The sequence below is a fragment of the Rissa tridactyla genome, chromosome Z, assembly GCF_028500815.1.
Source record: "Rissa tridactyla isolate bRisTri1 chromosome Z, bRisTri1.patW.cur.20221130, whole genome shotgun sequence".
NCBI lineage: Eukaryota > Metazoa > Chordata > Aves > Charadriiformes > Laridae > Rissa > Rissa tridactyla.
Genome location: NC_071497.1, coordinates 20,054,127 through 20,074,728, shown reverse-complemented (window position 1 = coordinate 20,074,728; position 20,602 = coordinate 20,054,127). Strand labels below are relative to the sequence as shown.

At 36.6% G+C, this 20,602-nt stretch overlaps 1 protein-coding gene and 1 long non-coding RNA gene across 2 annotated transcripts in view; one reads left to right on the top strand and one right to left on the bottom strand.

The window, feature by feature from the left end:
• Positions 1-20,602, bottom strand: part of PRR16 (proline rich 16) — a 158,342-nt gene that overhangs the window by 58,595 nt on the left and 79,145 nt on the right. The gene's annotated exons all lie outside the window — the stretch shown is intronic.
• Positions 12,925-20,461, top strand: LOC128902602 (uncharacterized). Its single transcript, XR_008463840.1, has 3 exons — positions 12,925-13,953; positions 17,293-17,328; positions 19,347-20,461. It is a non-coding gene; the product is annotated as an uncharacterized LOC128902602 (long non-coding RNA).

Sequence of the window (20,602 nt, the reverse complement as noted above, 5' to 3'; positions counted from 1 at the left end):
TTTCTGCTTGAACCCGTATAAGCTTTTAGCATACGTAATATCATGCAGTTTCCCACTTTCATTATACGGATATACCACCTACTCCTCTTTCTGCTTGAGAAAAAACACAGAAGCTTTTATAGAAAAATGCTTCATGGACTTGCATAATACTTAAGCTGTAGCTATTTTGTAAAACCACAGCTATACAAGCCCTCTCAGGCTTGGAGTTTGTTTTCTGTTTTGCATCAAATACATGATAAATCTCTGTAGAACAAAGAGTAATAACCTTACACAAGGAAACAAAGACTGAAATCACTAGCTACGTCCCGCAGTCCTTTTGCCACCACTAATAAGTTATAATAAAAGTTTTACAGTGAATCCAGCAGCGTCTTTGTATCTGAAGGTGTCTGTTTATGCTAAGACATTGTCGCACAACACTATGGATGAATACGATATTTGAGTTAATACACGCTTCCAGGTGGATTCAAATTCAGCTTGCAGGACAGGACTCTTACGGCAGCACATCAGAGAGCTGTCACCCACCCTGCAGCACCAGCTAAGGGCAAGGTTAGTGTGAGGCCTGCCAGCGTTAAGGTATCTAAAAGACCAACACCATCCTAAGAAAACTTACACACATCCCAACTCGATAAATAAAAGAAAAACACCCACATGCAGTTCTTGCCACCAGAAAGTTTTTGCTAAAGAATATGCCAGTAGCTTCAGCAAACTAGTATTACCCTTTGGAGTACATTGTATAGCTGTTGATCCAACCTTGGTCTCTATACATAAATGAATTCAGAAATACATTATTTTCAACTACAGGCTTTACTAAACTGTACTCTGACATTTAGAAGTAGACTGAATACCAAGTTAGATCGGATGTAAATGTATAAATGGAAATTTAAGAATATGCTGGACTCTTGGGAATGCAACAAGTCCATGAAAGCTCGGTATCATCATCCTGACTTAGCATTTCAGGGAGAGGAAACTGGGAAGCCCATATACAAAATCTTAAAGGAAAAAGGCTTCTTTTCCATGAAGGAATAATAATAATAAAAATAAATAGAAAAGGCAGTAAGCTGTTCTATGTGTTCCCCTTTAAGAACTTAACGTAGCTATTGTAATTTCTCTGTCTACCCTTTTGGATGAAGTTTGCTAGGGAAGCTGCTTGGAAGATCAAGACACACGAAGGCAAGTATGTGGCAGGTATTCATAGCATGAAGAATAGTATAATTATAGTTCCTGTCACACACAAAAGAACCCTTATAAAATTATGATAAACAAACAGAAACCCTGAGAAAATAAAGCAAAAAAAAACCCAACCAAACAACCAAACAAAAATCCCTTTCTAGAAAAGCAAGTTCAAAGAATATTTGTAGCAAAAAAATTTCTGTTCTAAACTATTAACTGAAATAAGTCAGTATTCCTTATGAATGGTAACAGAATTTCACACTTGCAGTGAAATATTCACATTATCTCCTATTTGGCAATATAGGAAAGTAATTAATTTCACAAATGTAAAGGGGATTAAATCTGTTTTTATGTCACATATACAGACACAGAGAGATGACACTTGTATTAACTCTGGTAAGGGAGTGCAGTGATTTCACACGTAACTATTACCCAGGCTGAAAGCCAAGCTGCAACCCAGACTAAACACTAAAAAAGAACTTCCACTCTGAGTTATCAGCCATGCTTTTCCTTTGCGCCCCTCTCTTGCCCATAATGACGCAGTCACCAAAACTGTGTAAGCACAGCAAATCAATCCACATACTTGAAATAACACGCAGGATGCGTAACTCTATGGGCAGCAGTTTTAACTGAGAGCTGTTCAAGAACAGATTCCAAGAGCAGCAAGTGAATCTGGCACAGCTTGTTCTGAACATCAAGAAGACGTACAACTAGAAAAAAGGGGGTTTAAGTACTGGAGAAACGAACAAGGACTACATAACAAAATATAAAGAAAGTTTAATTTCATATGACTCACAAAGAAAACTGAAACTTGACGGGAAGTCAGCAATTTTCCCAATTTTCCCTTTATTGTTATACTGATGTCAGTTACGCCTTTTTTTTTCTTTAAACTCTTTGAGTTTAGGTTTGACAGTGTAGATATAGCCTGTGTGACTATTTAAGCTCATGAAAGTAATAGAACAATTTTAATTTTCTTTCTGGGCACACTGTAATCTATTTTTTATCCTACCTCTGAAAATAGATAATGAAAGACTGTAACATAGGAGAGTGTACAACTATACAGCTACTTTATTATTTGGGTTTTTCTCCTAAATTTGCAGAATTATAAACTACATTTTTTGGAAACACGAAGATTGCAGACCTCTATTTATATGCCACTAAGATAAGAAAAGACAAAACATTGAAAAGGATGAAGCTTGACACGGTACATATGCACTCGATAACTATTTCTGCATACCTAACTTTTTAATTCATTGGCACAAATCAGACAAATTGCTAATCAGCATTCAATGCTTAAATGCACACGTACATGCAAGTAAAAAGGCTTCCCTGTAAAAAACTTAAAGAGAACGTGGAACCCTTGTGTACACGTTTCAGTAATACTCTCTCTCAGTGGACCTCTTTTGCCTAATATAAAAAGGCCAGAAAATACCAGAGCTATGAGCCTTTGTTCTGTCTTCTGAATCAAATGTATCTTTCAAAATCAGCATTTTAGAATCTGCAGCTTACTACTGCTTTTCTCTCACAAAACAGGTAACAAAATTGAAAATGGCTGCCTGTTGACAAAAAACAAGGAATGGTTAGTCTGTGCATTCTCATTATTTCTAGTGTTTTCTAAATAAAAGTGTTGTAAACCAGCTGAAAATGCAGTACTGTAAATTGCTGGAGATTTTCGTCCCTATATAACAACATTTGCTATAAACATTGGTTCATAATGACTACAAATATAGTGATTTGCCTAATCATACATCGCAGTAATTTAAATGTATGATAAATATTTGCCTAAGCTCTTAACTATTAATGTGAACAGCACGTAGAAGTTCCTTAAACTATGTGCATCCCCAAGCTAGTAATGCTTACCATGGAGACGGAAAGTGCCCCTGTAGGATTAGAATAAAATGCTCCACTAATCACATAAATAGTTTCCTAGGTACACTCTTCAAATACTTTAATCACACCTATTGTGAAAAAGGAAACAACTCATAACATTATTACTCCGAAAAAGAATTTAAAATATTTAGCACACCCAAAAGAATTTTCTGAGAAGCTGGTAAACAACTCTATTGCAATTCTTTTGTGTTAACACCAGTCTTAAGCACTAGGTATACTTCTCTGATCTTAAATAAACCACCTCACTAGGCACAATATTAACCGCCATCCTTTCTTTTCCTCTGACAGTCTAAAAGAGACTCCAGAAATAATTGTTGAACATCCTTTTGTTCTAAAACCAAAGAGAAGTTCCCCAAGAAAAGCCAGTATATCTTTTGGGAGACCACATGTTGGGCTGGTGGATTTTTTGATTGAAAGGGTTTTATTAGTGAAATACTACTCTGAGTTTAGACGGCCTCCATTATTTTAATATTTCAGCACCATTTCTGTTACAGCTCGAAAGCCACATTTAAGCCCAAATGAAATGTGCAATGAATTTGCATTAATCTGGAAGTACTAATTCCAAGCCTGTTGGACACTTATTACAACACAGTTTCAACAGAGCTGAACAGAGCTGGAGGATTTAGCTTAGTAGACACATTTCAAACCAGACCTTTTGGCTTCAAAACATGACCCAAAATTGCACAATCCATTAAGTCTGATTCTAATTAAAAGTTTGAACAAATCCAAAGTTCAAAGCGAATTTTAGATGAAGTAACAGCATCATCTGTTTTTTACAGTGAAAACAGGCAGCAGAAGGCTTTTTTCCTTCAGCTATACCTGCAGTGCTCTTTCTGTTGATGTGGCTTCATTGAAAGAAAAAGCTTCTGTTTACACAATAGGTTGAACTATCTGCCTGAATAAAAATAATGTTATTAATAATGATGATTATTATTAAAATGCTGCATAACTCCTTCAGCTGAGAGGTCTTAAAGTGGGTAAGCTGCCTTCTCCATCTTGTTCTCCCAATGAGCTGCTGGCGACATCTGGAATTAAGTGTGCTGTAGACATCGTTCCAAGAACGATGGAACAAAAAAGATGTTGTAATATTGACCGTACTGAGGGCTTCCTGGGACTCAATTTGACTTTTTCCATCTGGATGTACTGCGCAGAATACATAACAGGAGATAGTCCTTGGTGAGCTTGCACCACTAATAAATAATAGTAATGAATCAGCCAAACCCTGCTACTAGAGAGAGTAATTGCTATGAACCAGGTAGGTTTGAAATGAATACTTGGTTGCCTTTTAATTATTAGTTGCTCCAAGTAAAATGACTTCTGCTCACACTGCATCACAACATATTTAAGGAATTTAATTAAAAGTCACAGAATATTCTGTCTTAAAATTTATTGATAACATTTTTTTTCAGATTCCTTTAAATAAAAGGCTACATGAGCACAAGGGAAATATAAAAATAAGGAGTTTTATCTCATCCTTGATTCTGCATACATTATACATGTCCAAATGCTATAAAAGTTTACTGAGTCTCAGCTCTCCATGGCTTTGGCCTGAACCATATTTTTGATTCAATATGCTAATTATCTGAAGAAAGCTAACAACAATATAATCTAGTCAAAACTTTTGTTCCCTTAGGCAGATACATAAACCTGATCCCTTCAAGTCATTACTACAGTCTATATATATTTTAAACAGTGAATAAAAGCAAACTGTAGCTAAGGCTTTTTTAAAATTAATAATATAATTTAATGATTTAGCAATAATTACAGTATTCACACCAGCATGTGACATTGCCAAGAGAGCTGTTTAAAAAAATACAACATAAATAATATAATGTTATACTTTTACATAGATGTTCACTTACTTTATAGTTAAAGATGAATTTAATCAGAAATCACTTATTTCAGAGCTTGAAAAAAAGCTTTTTAACTGCCTTCCAGTCAAAAAAATTTAATAAATGCCACCAATTAATGATGCACGGGGAGCAAAGGTGAAGGAGCAGAGTTTACAGTTAATGTCTGCAATGAGAGACACACTCTATTTGCTGAGCCTTAAAAATGCTAACAACGTCTTTAAGATATCTTTATAACATCTAACTAACATCTTTAAGATATCTGTAAGACTTAGGAAGTCTTCTGTTTTTAAATCTAGTATTTGTACTCTTAATCACCGCAACAGAAAAAAATCAGGAAATCTGTAGCTCAGATATTTCCAGCACTTTTGAAGGAGGTAATTATTTCAGAGTGTGCCAAAACACAAAACCATGGACGTTTTTTCAAGCAACGACTACTAAATTTTTGTCCTTATAAGACCATTAGCTCATGTTTTTGGCATTATTACCTACTGTTCCAATTCTATTTCTGGTTAACATCAGGTAGCTTATAACATAAGAAAAAAGAAAGTATTTTTTTTTGCTTTTGCGCAATCTGCAAAGAAGCTGGGCCTGTTATGCCTGTAATACACCTGCACTCCCAGCGCGACTGAACTCTTCAAAGGGAATTTGACCATCTCATGTGGTATGCAGTGTTGTACCCAGTACCACAACACCGTACTGTTACTGCTTGTGGTCCAGTCCCTCTCCTGTGTATTCAGTTCAGATGCCTCTGCTTCTGTGACACAGGTTTCCGTTGGGTGTAGTTTTGCTATTTTTAATGCAAGAGAGAGGCATGACTTACCAGAAGTATTAATTAAAAGCTGAAAGTGAAACTCAAGAGGTCTGTTTCCCTCAGTAGATGAACAGTTGCACTACAGCAGGAAGCTGCAGCAGTAGACTGCATTGATGCAGAGAGTAGAAAACCATTTCCAAACAGGTCTGCAAAACACAGTGGTTTGCGGGGTCGGGGAGCAACCCCCTGCCTCGGCCATGCAGGGCAGCAAACGCCAGCCAAAATTCAGCACAGCTACCCCAAATTTCCAACCAAAGGTAAGGTCAAAATGATTCAGTCCTTGAAACGAATTGTTGAGACTTAGCCTTTGAAGCTTTTCTCTGGTTTTGGCTTCCCTACAAAGCATTTTCAATTGAGTTAGTACATTGATAAAAAAGCTACAGAATATTTATTTTAAAGTTATGCATATTAATAATTACTTCTCTGGTGACTAAGAGAATATGAGGAAAATCTGACTGAAACCTTATGGAGAGAAGAGAAATAAAGCAGTTTTCGCTGTTGGCTGAACCCTCCTTTCACACTGTCTTCTGGAATCTACAAGACATGAATACTTTTTCCTCTCCCTTTTATTTTCCCCCCTCTTTTTAAAATATATTATAGGCAAGCAGCACAACTTCTGCTCAGGTTAATTATGCAATCCTTCAAGTACTAAATCATTTCTTTGATTGCCACCCACATTACTAACCACTTTGAAGAGTCCTCACATCCTGTCCTTATAATTCCCAATCCCTTTCTGATAATTGCTGCACTTGTGGCAGCAGGAATGAAATGGTTTTGTGCCTATTATGTTGAAGTGGTCTTAGATGTAAAGTGTGGAATTTTTCCAGTGCTGCTGGTGGGATGCACAGAGAAGCACGAGGAAGACAGACCAAGTGCCTATTTCTGCTGCTATCCTATGGAGGTCATCTTGGTTTACTTTATTTCAAATAAAAATGCAGCCCTACCATTCAACAGAACATGACTGGTGAGAAGAAAAGATGTTACGTACAACAGACATTGTATACAGCTATTGCTGTATACAACATAAACAAACAGCACTGAACAAATAATCATTTTGTTTTCTGGGCTATTAGTGAAAAGAAAATTATATAGCTAAGCTTTATAGCTGTAATTCATACTTTAATACTGAGGCCTAGAATTTTAAAGCCAAGATTTGCCCTTTTAGCAAATCATATATAAGCTGTAAATGCAGATACTTGGGGTTCAGACTCATAAAACAGGCCTCATAAAAAGGCAAAGAGTTTATATGTCTAATACAAGAAAGTGCTGCAAACTCCAACAAAAATATCATCTGTGTTTGAAAAATAAAGCAATTCTGAAATGCCTAAAAAAAAGCAAGTTCTGCAAATTACTTTAAAGTTTTAAATGAAAATTATTTAAAACACTATGGAATTGTATTTAGTTTTTTAAAACGCTTAACAGAGGTTATTAGTTTTACTCAAAACAATTATATTTATTTTAAGTTAACAGTGTAAGATCTGACACATTAGGCATCTTCCTGGTAGAAGTTAAGATGTTTCTTTTGGGCTAGAAACAATGTATTAAAAATGAGAATTTGGTGAGAAAGAAAAATTAACATTAAATAACATTTAAATTTAATTTATCTTTTAGAGACTATATTTTTTTATATTTAAATTACTAGTAGTTAATTATTGATAAGACATTAGTACTATGTACAAAATTCTGCTATTTAATATCTGTGTCTGATTTAATCATTTATTTCTGTGCAGCATGATTGTGACACAAGCCAGCTACCTTCTTGACAGTACTTGTCAGGAGATAAAAAAAACAAAACCTGAAAGTACAAAAAAGGATCATCTTTACTTCTACTATTCATAACATCAGAACAGTTAAGACAAAAGCAGATCTGCAAAACATCACAAACACTGTTAAGTGTTTACGTTTTCCCAACTCTTCTTTTATATGCATTATTATACAAGTATTGTTAAATGTAAATATGCATATTTTACACTTGCTATAAAATATTTACAATATATCTGGTTAACCTGGTGATCAATGTATTTTGTTTGTTCTTTTCACTAGCTTAGTAACACAGAAGGGCTGAATTACATTTTTAGACTAACAGTTACGACAGCGGCGTTTTCGCATTGATAGAACCATGATAAAAAAAAAGAGGTGTCCACTGATGATTCCTCTCCTCATGATTACAGCAGGCAGTTTTGTGGCTCTTGATTTTACATCCTTAATAATTTTTAAGTCAAAGTTTCCCCCTCTTCCAGATCAAGAAGTGTAAAAACAACATGATGATATTACAAAACCGCGCCATTAAGTCATTGTACATGCTCCTATCAAATCACAGGTACTGCAGCAGAAGGACTAATTCTTAACATGTTTTTAATCTCTTTTTCTGTTTGTGACAGAGAAGAAAAGGCACAGTTCTTTTGAATGTAGCTGTTACCTATTCAAATAATGTGTAATCTACAGACAACTTTGAAAGAGATCACAGGAAATAGATCTGTGCCCAGTGGTTTCTGATTTCTAGCTCTGCTGTTGACATAACTGCGGTGTTAACTCAAGAAAGGTGCTTTATCTTTATGTGGCACTGTTTTTCTCCTTATCTTTAGCTCTCATCCATTTCGACTGCACACTCTGGAACAAGAGTAACATTGGTCTTGTGTGCAACCCTCCCCACAAAATATGTGCTACTTGTTACTATTATTCTTCAACACCATTTCAGAGCAGAACATTGCTGGCTAATCTTGTTGGCTAATTCTTCTTGTCTAATAGGTTCTCTCTACAGCAGGATAAATAAAACACTTATAGTCAAGTTTCAAGTGTAGAGATGTTTCAAAATCCGAATATGTCTTTCGTTAACATTTCCTCGCAATGCATGCACTAGAACATTTATTGAAAAAAACACTCCAAATTCAATTCATCTGACTATATATTGTGGAAATTATGTTTTAGATACCACCTCTTTTAAGTAGTTGTGGAAATTACGTATTTTCAAGAGCAAGGTGTAAGTAAATGACATATTAGTCTACATAACGCTAAATGTCCCCATGGTGACTATGAACATGATGCACCACCCCTGACCACTAAGCCATGTTCACTCATAGCACTACTTGGGGTCTTAGATCTTGCTCCCATTCAAATGCTACTCACAGCTGCCTAATCTCTCAAGGAGTGATTTAAACTTTGTCCCAGAACCCAAATTTCAAGAAGAAAGCAATGATAGTTATTGACAAAAAAAAAAAAATCCAAAGTAAATACATACATTATATGAAAGGCAGGTGAAATACTACAGTGCATGAGTTGAGTTGAAGTTCACGCAGGAAGAGAGCCTATAAAACCTGTTACAAAAGATGGATATGGGGTGACAAAAAGCTACATGAAGTAACAGCAAAGCAGCAGTGACCTGTCTTAGCAGTTGAGACACGTTCTCTTTGGTACTGAAAGATAAAACTTTCTGATCAAGTTTCAGAATTTCAGGCTTCAGCTTTCATAGGACTACCCATCTCAAAATCACCATGCTATAATGGAAGACGACAGCAAAGTGTGAGACTGCAGAAGTCCCCATCACCAAACTTTTAATGTTTTCTATCAATCCCCCAGGCTGCTTCTGCTTTGTTAGCGTCTGGCTTGGTGCCCCAAGTTTCCATGCAGTACAAGCAAGTTAATCAGCAAATTAATAAAGGGATATAGAATTTCTGTCAAAATCACTCTGACTTTCTGAAGCTCTCATGTCTCTATACCCACTTCATTACCCATTTGCAAGGTTACCTAAATTATACACTATGAATTCTCTGGCCTTGCGTGTTCCTAGCTCTCAGAAAACTGTGAAGGCTCTCTGGTATGCGTAACTGTTAATAAACCAGGAGTAACATAAACATAATTATCCCTTGACATAATATTCTTCACAAATTCTCCATCAAGTAAGCTCTTCCTTACATGTTAACCAATACAATCTCACCCATTTAAGCACCCACAGCTATTCTCAGACATCATTCAGCTTCTGGCACTGAGTTCCAAGATGCACTGAGACCCATATTTGGAGTAACCACTCATTGGTTACACAGCACACAGATGATGCAGCTCTAACTTAATTAGCTGTTTTTAAGTCATTATAAAAATACTACTTTTTCCCCACAAAGGACTATCATAATTTGTAGTGACCATTTTTTCCACTGAACAAAAATAAACAGCAGTATGGTGTCTCAGTGACTAGCAGAAACAATGACATGCTGCACAAACATGCATTCATTTCCAAGCAGACATTACGTCGACTATTATGAAAAATACAAATATGTTGCACCCATATATACAAACAGTCACAGCAGAAAGGTAATGAAGCAAACGAAGCATAAAAATTGCTCAGTTTATTCATAAGCTTGCATTGTGTGCACTGCCTTATGCACAGGTATATAAAGAATTCGAAATTTCTAACACCTCTGACATACAAAAATATAAATCCCAGAACCAGGATAATTTAATGTGCCGTAAAAGAAAAATGCTACGGTGCTACTTCCAAAACAAGAAAACCATTTTCTGTTTGTATTAAAAACAAATATAAAAAAGCAATTGAAAACTGGGTGCCAAGAAGCATTAGCTGTGGGATTTTTCACTTAGACCTTTAAGTAGAGCAGCTTCACTATGAAATAGGAAAATAATTAACTTTGCATCTTTGGGATAGACGTGGTTGAAAAAAAAAGATAGACTCACTACTTCAGGGACATGTAACAATACGACATTAATGTATGCAATAGTCTGAGACTGAAAAAGGACAGCCTGCAGATCTAGGTTGGCATGGTAGTACCCAATAAGCAGTGAATGTAAGACAGAGTTTTAGGTTTTTTGTTCTTTTCTTTTAATTTTTTTTTAATATATATTTTTTTAAAGAATAAAAGTGATTGAGGTAAGCAGTAAGAATGTTCGTTCTTTTGTGAGGCAGCCAATATTCAGGTCTTTCAGAAGCTTAGCAAGGACAAAGCACAGTTATGTTCAGACTATCTAATTGCAGTTTATAGGCTTCCTAAAATTATTAGGGTAAATGGAGTTAATAGGCAGAATAGAGTCCTGACAGCTAAAAGATTGAAACTTCTGAGTATTGCGACTGTAGTATGATTTCTGTAAAAAAGTACACCCACATTACAGATAATGAAATAAGGACTTAGTTCCCTTGTTAATTAAATCAATGTGTTTCTATTCGCTGACATCAGAGTCTCACTCCACAGATAAAACTAGGATCCTCACAACCAATAAGTACAATCTGAAATGTTAGCAGTGTTACCTAAAGAAAGAGAAAGAGAATAAAGAAAACATCAGGATGATATAAAAGAGGCAATAACAAGGGGAATCCATAAGCCAAGATGTCGGTGGAGATACACAACATGTTCATTCATGCTGACAGCTTTTACTGATGGAGTGGAAGAGAGGACTGCAGAGCATAAGAATCTGCATTTTTTTCCTCACTGTGTTGTAGTAAGGGGTGAATCCTAATTGGAAAAAACCACCAATAATACAGTTCTTTCCATTGGTACTAACAGCAGCAGAGTTACCTTTAATCCTTCTCTCTAAGGGCAGAGTTTAGATAGGAGAATCAATGAACGTACAAATAAATAAATCCAAGCTGCGGGAATTAATCTTCTGAAGAATACTTATTTAAGGCAGGCTACAATTATTTGTTGTATTCATAATAAACCAGGAAAGTTTACAGAAAGCTAAACATTAGACTTTAACTTAAAAAAAACCCCTCAGCTTAGCTAGACACCCAAGTGCATGTCACTCTCAGATTAATGTGTTTACTTACAAAAAGCAGCAAGCAGTAATATCTTTATAAGACCAGCTGATGGCTAGAACAAAGCACTCTGGCTTTCAAACACACAAGATCTTTTCTAAGTAAGAAAAAACAACAAACAAAAAAACAAAAAGGATTTTAGGTTTCACTTCTTTCCAGCTTGCTACCCAGTTTAACTCCTTTATACATCTACTTCCTTCTCTCAATAAAATGAAAACTTTGAAAAACAAAGAGGAAAAAAAAGCAGATTGGCTTATTCAAATTCTTTACTAAAACCAGGCACTATGCTCCAACTTTTCATTTTGTGCCTTCTACCAAAATAGGAGGTGAAAATTAATTCTTGTGATCTTAGAAGTCAGGGGAGAAATCATTTCTTTTCATGATGAAAAATGAAGACATAGCTGTCTTTAATCCATGAGCTATGAAATATTTTGATCAAAGAAGCAACATTCAATGAAAATCAAATTAAATTATATTTTCTGTTGACTCATATTGCCTTGTCAAATCTTTTGAAATATATTATTTGCAGATATTGCAACTGTCCATTACAGTATTCACTTGTATCACACTATTTTTAATCCTCCACCTTGTTTTGATTAAACATGTGAACAAAATTAAACACAGTTTTCATGATCTTGGTATCTGACATTTCACACACCTATTTGCTCTTCAGATCTTTCACTGTTATCTTTTCTCAAACAACTTCCCTGCAGTCACGGGTCCACTACAAAATATTTAACATTTGAGCCAAAGCAAAAGTAAACCATGTTAGCTCAAAGCCTAACTGACATTTACATTGGTCAACTTTTAAAGCAGCTATAGCTAAACTGAATAAAAATCACTTCATTAATATGCAGTAATAAAAGAAAATTAACTCTTTTTCCATTGAGCTCCAGTTCTGGTTGCTGGCACAGGCTACTATGTTCATGTTCATAAAATCTGAACATGGAGATTTGCTAATTGCTACAGTTGCCAAGACATCAGTATTCCAGATTGCACCACTGTGAGGTACCAAAGCCACAGCACTGATAATGTTAAACTAGCTGTTAAAATTTTCATATTCAATAGTACCATGCACGTGCAACATCCACATAGCAAGTAAAAGTGTAAGAAAAATTCAGATTCCTCAAAGCTTAGTAATCATCACCAGTACACAACTCTAAGAAGAAATATGCTGACTATCCCAACACTGCTCCATGCGTCAAAGTGACAGTAAGAAGAATACACAAGAATGCTTCTTCGCACGGAAGAGTGTAACGTACCTGCTTCTCTTGGGTGTCTGACACCTAGAAACACTGAAATTCGCGGAGTGATTGAAGGGAGAAAACTGTCATACAGTGATTACAGCCATCTGAAAGTGATGATACTACACAAATCAGCCAGTTAACCATATATCCTTATAATCTCTTTCTCACTTTTGCTAGTACATTACCAACAAGATGATAGAAGGAAGACTCTGAAGAGCAAAACTTCTGCAAGACATGTTAATCTTTAAATATAACTTAACAAAAACTCTCCTGAGGATTTAGGAATCCATTACGGTTAGAAATGGAAAAAAACTGTTCACTGCCTGAATGTAAAGTGGCTGTGAAACATACCGTGCAGCCCTCACGGACCAAAACCTCCACCTTATCTTATTCACTGCTCCTGTAGCAGCACTTGGTACATCTCTCAGGCACCACCATGGAGACCGGCACAATGCCTGACTACTCTCCCTGAGCTGCCCACCCTGCGGCCAACGGTGTAATGTTAGGCATCACGTTTCAGACCAGCTGCATGCTATAAAGTTTTGCTGGCCTAAACAGATTACCTAGACCTTGAGGACAAGTCTCCCCCGCGCTGACCTCCTCTGCCAGCAAAGCCACAGAGCAAGATGCACCGTTCCAGCCAAAGGGAGCTCCTGTTGCCCTGCGGTCTCTGCTGCGCAGGGTGCGCAGCCATGCCTCCAGAAAAGCCTCCTCCCTTGGCCTATGCTGTAACTGCACTAGAGAAGTCTCTGCGGCCATCAAGACACTGGACATAAAGAAGGCAGGAGACTTTACTGTAGTTTTGGAGCAACTTCAGATACCAAAAAGCAATGTGCAGAAACTGAAATGTAAATAGGCAAAATCTCCAGTCTCCAAAGTTCATGCTGGATCAGCAAGAGTAACGTAATGGTTGTAGACTTTTGCCCTTGATCCTGGAAGCCCCAGCTCTGTCCACCATCCTGTGTTTTCCCTTAGTTCTCCTGAGATACCTGGGAGGTGGAACTGGTATCTCTTAACAACTGGTACACTATCGAGGAAGAACACCATCTTCTCTTGCATCAGAACAGTGAATAAGAAGTTACTTTGTCCCTTACAATCCCATAGCTCAAACCCAGAATTTGTTCTGAGGAAGGATTCTGTGAACACGGTTTTTACTAACTTCTGAATCCTAAACCTGCAGAAAAGAATCTGGCTGCCTGGAATGACAGAACTATCTATTTAAGGGTAAGAAAAAATATGGTCAGTACTGAAAATAGTAAGTAGGTTTTCTGCTCTGATTTTTTTTAATGTCCTAAAAAATTACATTGTATGGATGCCCCATCCCTGGAAGTGTTCAAGGCCAGGCTGGATGGGGCTTTGAGCAGCCTGGTCTAGTGGGAGGTGTCCCTGCCCAGGGCAGGGGGGTTGGAACTAGACGATCTTTAAGGTCCCTTCCAACCCGAACCATTCTATGGTTCTATGAAAACACAGGGTATATAGGTTTGATGAATAGTCATCAAAGAATTTGTACAACTACAATTGTGTTTAACATACAAAATAACTTCTCTTACTTTCCTGAAGAGAGAAGCAGATGTATTTCCTTTATCTTGGTTTACTGGGTTCAAATTTAATATTGTTTCTGATTTCTCTTCATCAGATATATTTGCACTAAGTACTATTTCTGATGAGATACTAATTTTTTGACTGACTACACAAACTCCACAAAAAAAAACCCCCAAACCATAAAATGTCTCTTCTTCCTTGTAATTGCTTGTCATTTTTCCTACTGCTGCATAAATTTGCTTTTTAAGTGTATACCAAGTTTAATGAGAATGTGGTGTGCTGGGAGTGATACTACATTACAGAAAGCCAGCTAGTAAATACATTTTAGGGATACTTTCTGTAGGTAGAAAAGATGGCTCTACAACATTGGCTGCACCATGTAAAAGGTTTTATGTAACACATTACTTGGATTATTTTTATACACCTTCAAGGCCCATAACGACGCCACAGAATTATGCAAGTTCACACATCATTGAAAATATTTATTTTGTCAATGTAAGTGTTTGGCTAGGTACTTTTCTTAGAGAATGAAGGAAAAATTATCAATAGAATATTGCACTTCTACTCCTAGAAATGATGGCCTAGTACTATATTGGAAAATATTATGATCTGTGTTTATTTCTCTGCAAACCTTCTTATGCGTCAGAGAAGATTTGCATGAACAAGACTAAAGAGTACTCAGAACAGTGATTACTGTTTCCTTTGAGAATATATATCCAAAATCAAGTTTGCTTTTTAATACATTTCATTGGTCAAACAGCACTTGTGAGGTGACTAGAAGTGATTATCCTGTTTACAGAAAAAAATTATTAAAATTGCCATTCACTCTTCATGCTTGAATTATCCCAGATGATAAAAAAGTGAGGCCTGTTTTGAAAAAAACAGACCAGTTGTTTACTCTGAATCCCCAAATTAAGCAACTGACATTTACAAAGAAAAGACCTGGACCTCTGGTTCAGTATGCTTGGCCCAAAAGACAACTTAATCCCCCAAGGATGAATGATCCCCCACTGATTCACAGCATACCCTATATTCCTGACTTTAACATCCTAGGAGGACATGGCAAAAGCTGCAGGGACGAACATCATCAGGACTGCCTGTACACCACAGTCTCCCAATGCAACTCCCACATCTCATATGGTAACTGCAGATCCAGGCAATTCACAGGAGCATCAGGGTGCTGCCACAAGGCTCAAAACCTGTTCCACCAAATAGGCCCCATGGCTAAGGATGTGTTGACTGGCTGTCTGTCAAATCCCGGGAATTTTAACTGCTTTCAAATTCGAGAAAAGTGGGAATAAGCCATTTAGAGTATTTCATCCTTATGACTGTGCTGCCTCATCTCAAAACCATTAACACATAGCATATTACTCCTGTGTATGACAAATGCACTTCGCCTTAACACAGGCTTATTTTTCAATTTACATACATTATATATATATATATATAAAAAAAATTATAAACGTTCACACAGACATATATAAACACATGAAGTATTCTGTTAATTTCATACAAGTACTAGAAAAATAATACTCTACAGAAGCATAAAATGCATATAACTATGCCAATTAACAGAGAATGAAACATAAGCAGAAATTCAGTTGGTGATAGTGGTGGGGAACATATGGTCTCCCAGAAATTATTTTACTTCATTAATGAAAAATAAAATAAAAACCCCTCTTTTGAAGATGCAAACTCTTTTCAGAGTATAGCACATGTATAATGTGCTCAATGAGGCATCAGATTAAATCATTTGAGATCACCCAAGTTGTTTTTAGACAGGAATAGCTTCTGAAAAGTCTTTAAATTATTAAGGCACCAAACAGATCTAAGTATCTGCTTATATAAGGCACCCCAGGTCTGATGCCCAGATCTTATCTGTAAGTATCTAGGCAGTTGGACGAGCCCAACGAAAGCATAAGCAGATTTGGACAGAAGGAGGTGGTGGGAGAACACGGGATATTGAAATGGCTGGAGCAGCAACTGCTCTGGGGAGGACAACCAGGCTTTCACGTGCGTCACCTGTACCACCTGCAGAGGTTCCCCAAGCATACACCAAGGCAGACACCACCATGAACCTAAATAATCACCAGAAAACAAAAAATCCCACTGTGCTTTTCAAATTTTAACAGAAAAGGAGTGAGTGAGGTGGGAGGAATCGGGTACTGTGAAGAGATGAGAGGAACGTGGGCAGTTCCAGCCCAGGAAACAGGAAAATGGGAACGAAAGTCCCCTGCTCTGGAAAAGAGCTAAGAAAATCAGAAAGTTTTCTGTGGATCTCTTCATACAGAAAACACTAAAAGTGTATGCAGCGAGGTCAGCCGAGAGGAATGCTTGTAAAAAGCACAGCAGATTGGGGCATTTAAAAAATAAGCTTGACAAAGCATTAACAAGATCTTACGCAGTAAAATTTTATGCAGGAACATCACAAATGACTTAATGAGCCTGATTTCCATAGGCTGAGGTCAGAGTTCAGTGTTGATTATTATATGACTACTTTTATGGTAACAGCATAAATTACTGTGATTCCATGTTTAGATCAGTACACTGAATTCACAAATAGGCATTTATTCATTCATAAGTACTTGTGATTATAAATGACCTATTTACTAAGGAAAGTTTAGGAAAAGAAGATCCAATGCATTCATCTCTAGAAATACTAAGGGTATCAGTACATAAACTTTCCTATAAACACTCATCTTGCAAATCCAGAATAAAATTCCTTTGATGCTCAGAATCAATGACAGATTATTGCCCACCATGAGAAAGCTAACTCAGACTAATCTTGTATTTACTCTTGGTGTTTCTTATTGCCACTTTCCAGCTAGAATGATAGGTTACAACACCAATTTGTTAGAAAATCAGTAAGTTTTACACTAAGACATACCTCCCCACAAAACTGCTTAGCATGATGTGGCAGGTCTTGTGTTAGAAGCTTGCTAAGGGTGGAATCTTCCCTTATAACTTCTCTCGTATTTATTTTTCTTCTTTTTTTTTTTTTTTTTTTTTTTTTACCCCTAGGAACATTCAACAATGCCTGGCATCTTCCCAGAACAGGTAAAGAAAAAGATCAATAAGATGTCAACAGTTGTTATGTGATAAAAGGCACTGTGCTGCTTCTATTTTTTCTTCAGCGAGATTTTAAATCAGAATCAGAGGAACACCCCCCACCACTTTTTGTTTTGAGATGAATAAGCTCATTATTGCAGTAACTATTTTCCAAATAAACTCTAACCGTACATGTGACAGAGAACACTAAACTCCCTGAATGCTTCAGCATGACTGCACGAAGCTGAAATGCACGTTTACCCCTTTTCTGCTTTCCTTTCTTCTCCGCCTTTCTCTGTCACTGAAAAGGACATGTTAGAAATCCAGCAGGGAGGCTCCCAGCACAGGATAAGCAAATCCCCAAACCGAGTGAGCTAACAAGGTACAGAAGTCTAGCTGCAACAAGAATTTAGTTACTGGCAGCAGGAGGCCAGTGAATAAATAAAAAATGTACTGTATTTGGACTGATGTGCTCAGTTCTGGTCCCTCATCCTACAGATGACACAGTGGAACTTGAAAAGATAGACAAAAGGGCAACAAAGGCAATGAAATGGCTTTTGCACAGAAAAAAAAAAAAAAAAAGGAAAACACTAAATCGACCAAGATTCTTCAGCTGGGAAAAGCAACAGCTGAAGGAAGATATATTCAAATCGTAAACTGCTATTCACCAACACCTTAGTATGACTGACTAATCTTTTTCCTATTCACCACTACCAAGGTAAAGATTAGTCATTCACTCTCATAATGCAAAACTTAAAGAGCACTAAATGAAACTATCAAGATGCAATTTCAAGACACAGCATAACTGGAACTCTCACCTTGGCTGAAATCAGTCATTCTTTTATATTTCCTACACTCCTCTACAGTTCAGAAAATCCTTTAAAAAAGTTGAACCAGGACCTGAATGTTTTCAATAGAGTATACGTTCTCCAGCAGTAAATGGTTTCTAGGCCGGGAAAAAAAAAAAAAGACATGCACAGTATTATGATTTAAGGAAACTGTTAGGCTTCCCTGGTCACTTCCGATCATGCATCTTTCCCTGTTCTCTCTCCTCAAAAAGGAAGAAGCATGAGTTACAGAATAAAGCTGGGTATTTGGAGTAATTAAGGACATCTAATTAAGGACATACAAGCTAAAGCTTGATCTAAGAGTGGTAGAGTCACAAAATCCTCTTATGTGGATAACTGTAAAAACTTGCAACAGGAGGGATTAATGAAACATGAAGAGGGAACGTAAATGCAGATAGCTAGGATGAATTGCAGACGAGTACCTTTCCAAGATTACATCCCTTTGGCATTTTCCAACCAAAGAAAAAAAATAAACTGCATTGTCAAGAGATAAGACGACGTTAGGACACTAACTGATTTAACTGGTGTGTCAAACAGGCCCTACCAGCAACTCCCCCTGAGCACATGCAGCCTAGAGACAGATGACCACCACGATAAATGGATATTTATCAGATGTTACAATTGAAGAATCAAATATATTTGCATGAAATTTAAAACCACCAACTGATATTCTACTTTTCTTCAGACACAATGAGATACAAGCAGCTCATCGCGATGAAGTTGTGTGCCATTTCAGTACATCTGCAGTATCAGCACAGTCAGAAAAACATAGTATATAAATACTTAAAAAAAACACCATTCAGATGCAAAAACAGCACTACTTATAGCACATTGCTTTATTTATTTTAACATCACTCATGTAAATTAAGTCACGTCTCAAGGCAATACAATTATTCTGGGTTAACAGAGAGAGGTGAGCATATGCTTTTATTTTTTTACATACTTTTGATTGACTGCCTTCAGAATAAGTTACTTCCTAGCACAAAACATACTATTTTCTTGCCTTTTTCTTTTTCTCTAATGGAAAGAAGGAAATGGAAAGAATAAAATAGTGAAAGAGTATTTTACTTAAAAAGCCAGCAAGTTGTTAAATACTGAATATCAAAATTTAAGATATACATACTTCTGTACATGCTGCCTTCAGAACGTATCTTAAATCCCTATGCACTTTCCTTTCAGGTTTCTAATTTTCCATGTCTCTCGGAAGACTTTAAATACAAAAACAGGCCTCAGAACAACTGAAAACTGGAAATCTAAATCCAAGGCACTGTGCTCATCACACTCAGACAGCTCTTATTTGATGAAGGGAAATATTTAAAAATAGAATGTCCCGGTTGAATGAAATCAAATGAGTCCAATTTCAGAGCCTTTAACTCTGCCTAGTACACCCTTTGCCTGAAATTCAAACAGACTTCAGACAACATCAATCTGGAGATTATTTTATGCAATGTTGTGCTCTACCCCAAGGCAATGCAAACACAGAACCCTCTACCACTGAAAAATCTCATCTCTGTGGATCTCTCATAATTAGACAAGCCCAGCCCCCATATTAACCTTAAAGCATCAGCTATTTACCTGTTTCTTTCAAAGCAATACAAAATTACTTTTTCTTCTTCCATGAAGAAACTAAAACAACACACGCAGGTGCATTAACAACCATTGCTTTTATAAGGGTGGGCAAAAGCAGTGTGGCAGCTCCCTTGTGGATTCAATTCCAAGAAACAATCAACTGGTACTACTCCCTTAGTAACAACAGAATATTTGATGGAGCTCATGCATGTTAAGGAAGAGGCCTTAAAAATTTTAGCTTTGCTTGAAACAAATATCAGGTTGTAACAGTTGAGGAAAAAAACTTACTTAGAAATATTGAAAGGAAATATTGTACGAGGGCTGATTTTAAAAAGAAAACACAGGAAGGCATCCTAGACAATAATATTTTTTTGGACTTTACCCTTTGTGATTACGTATTTCCTGTATCTAAAAATATCGACGGAAATACAGCATGCTTAATCTTGAGTTAATATCTTGGGATTTTAATTCACACAAATCAAGCTCCAAAAGTGTTAATGAAAGCACGTTCTTGCACATATATTGCATAAGATATTTGTGGAAATCCATGTAGTTTCCCATTTAGCCAATAGTAACTACAAAGTAGGGCCAGTTTCAGCTGTGAGAGGGAAGGCTGACAAGTCAGCAGCATCTTCTGCTATCTCAAACTTATGAACCATACTGAATTTACTGGATTTAATAATGCACCTGCCACACTGGAACTTACAGAAGAGTTTTAGAGATGAGCTAAGTTTTATTGTAATTCTTTCCTTGTTAGATTTTGTGACAGAAAGGATGTCAGTGCTATAATTGCTTATTTCCTAATGCATCTGAATGAAAAAGTAAAAATAGCAAAGCTGAATAGTAATGAGGAGGTGCCTAGGGAA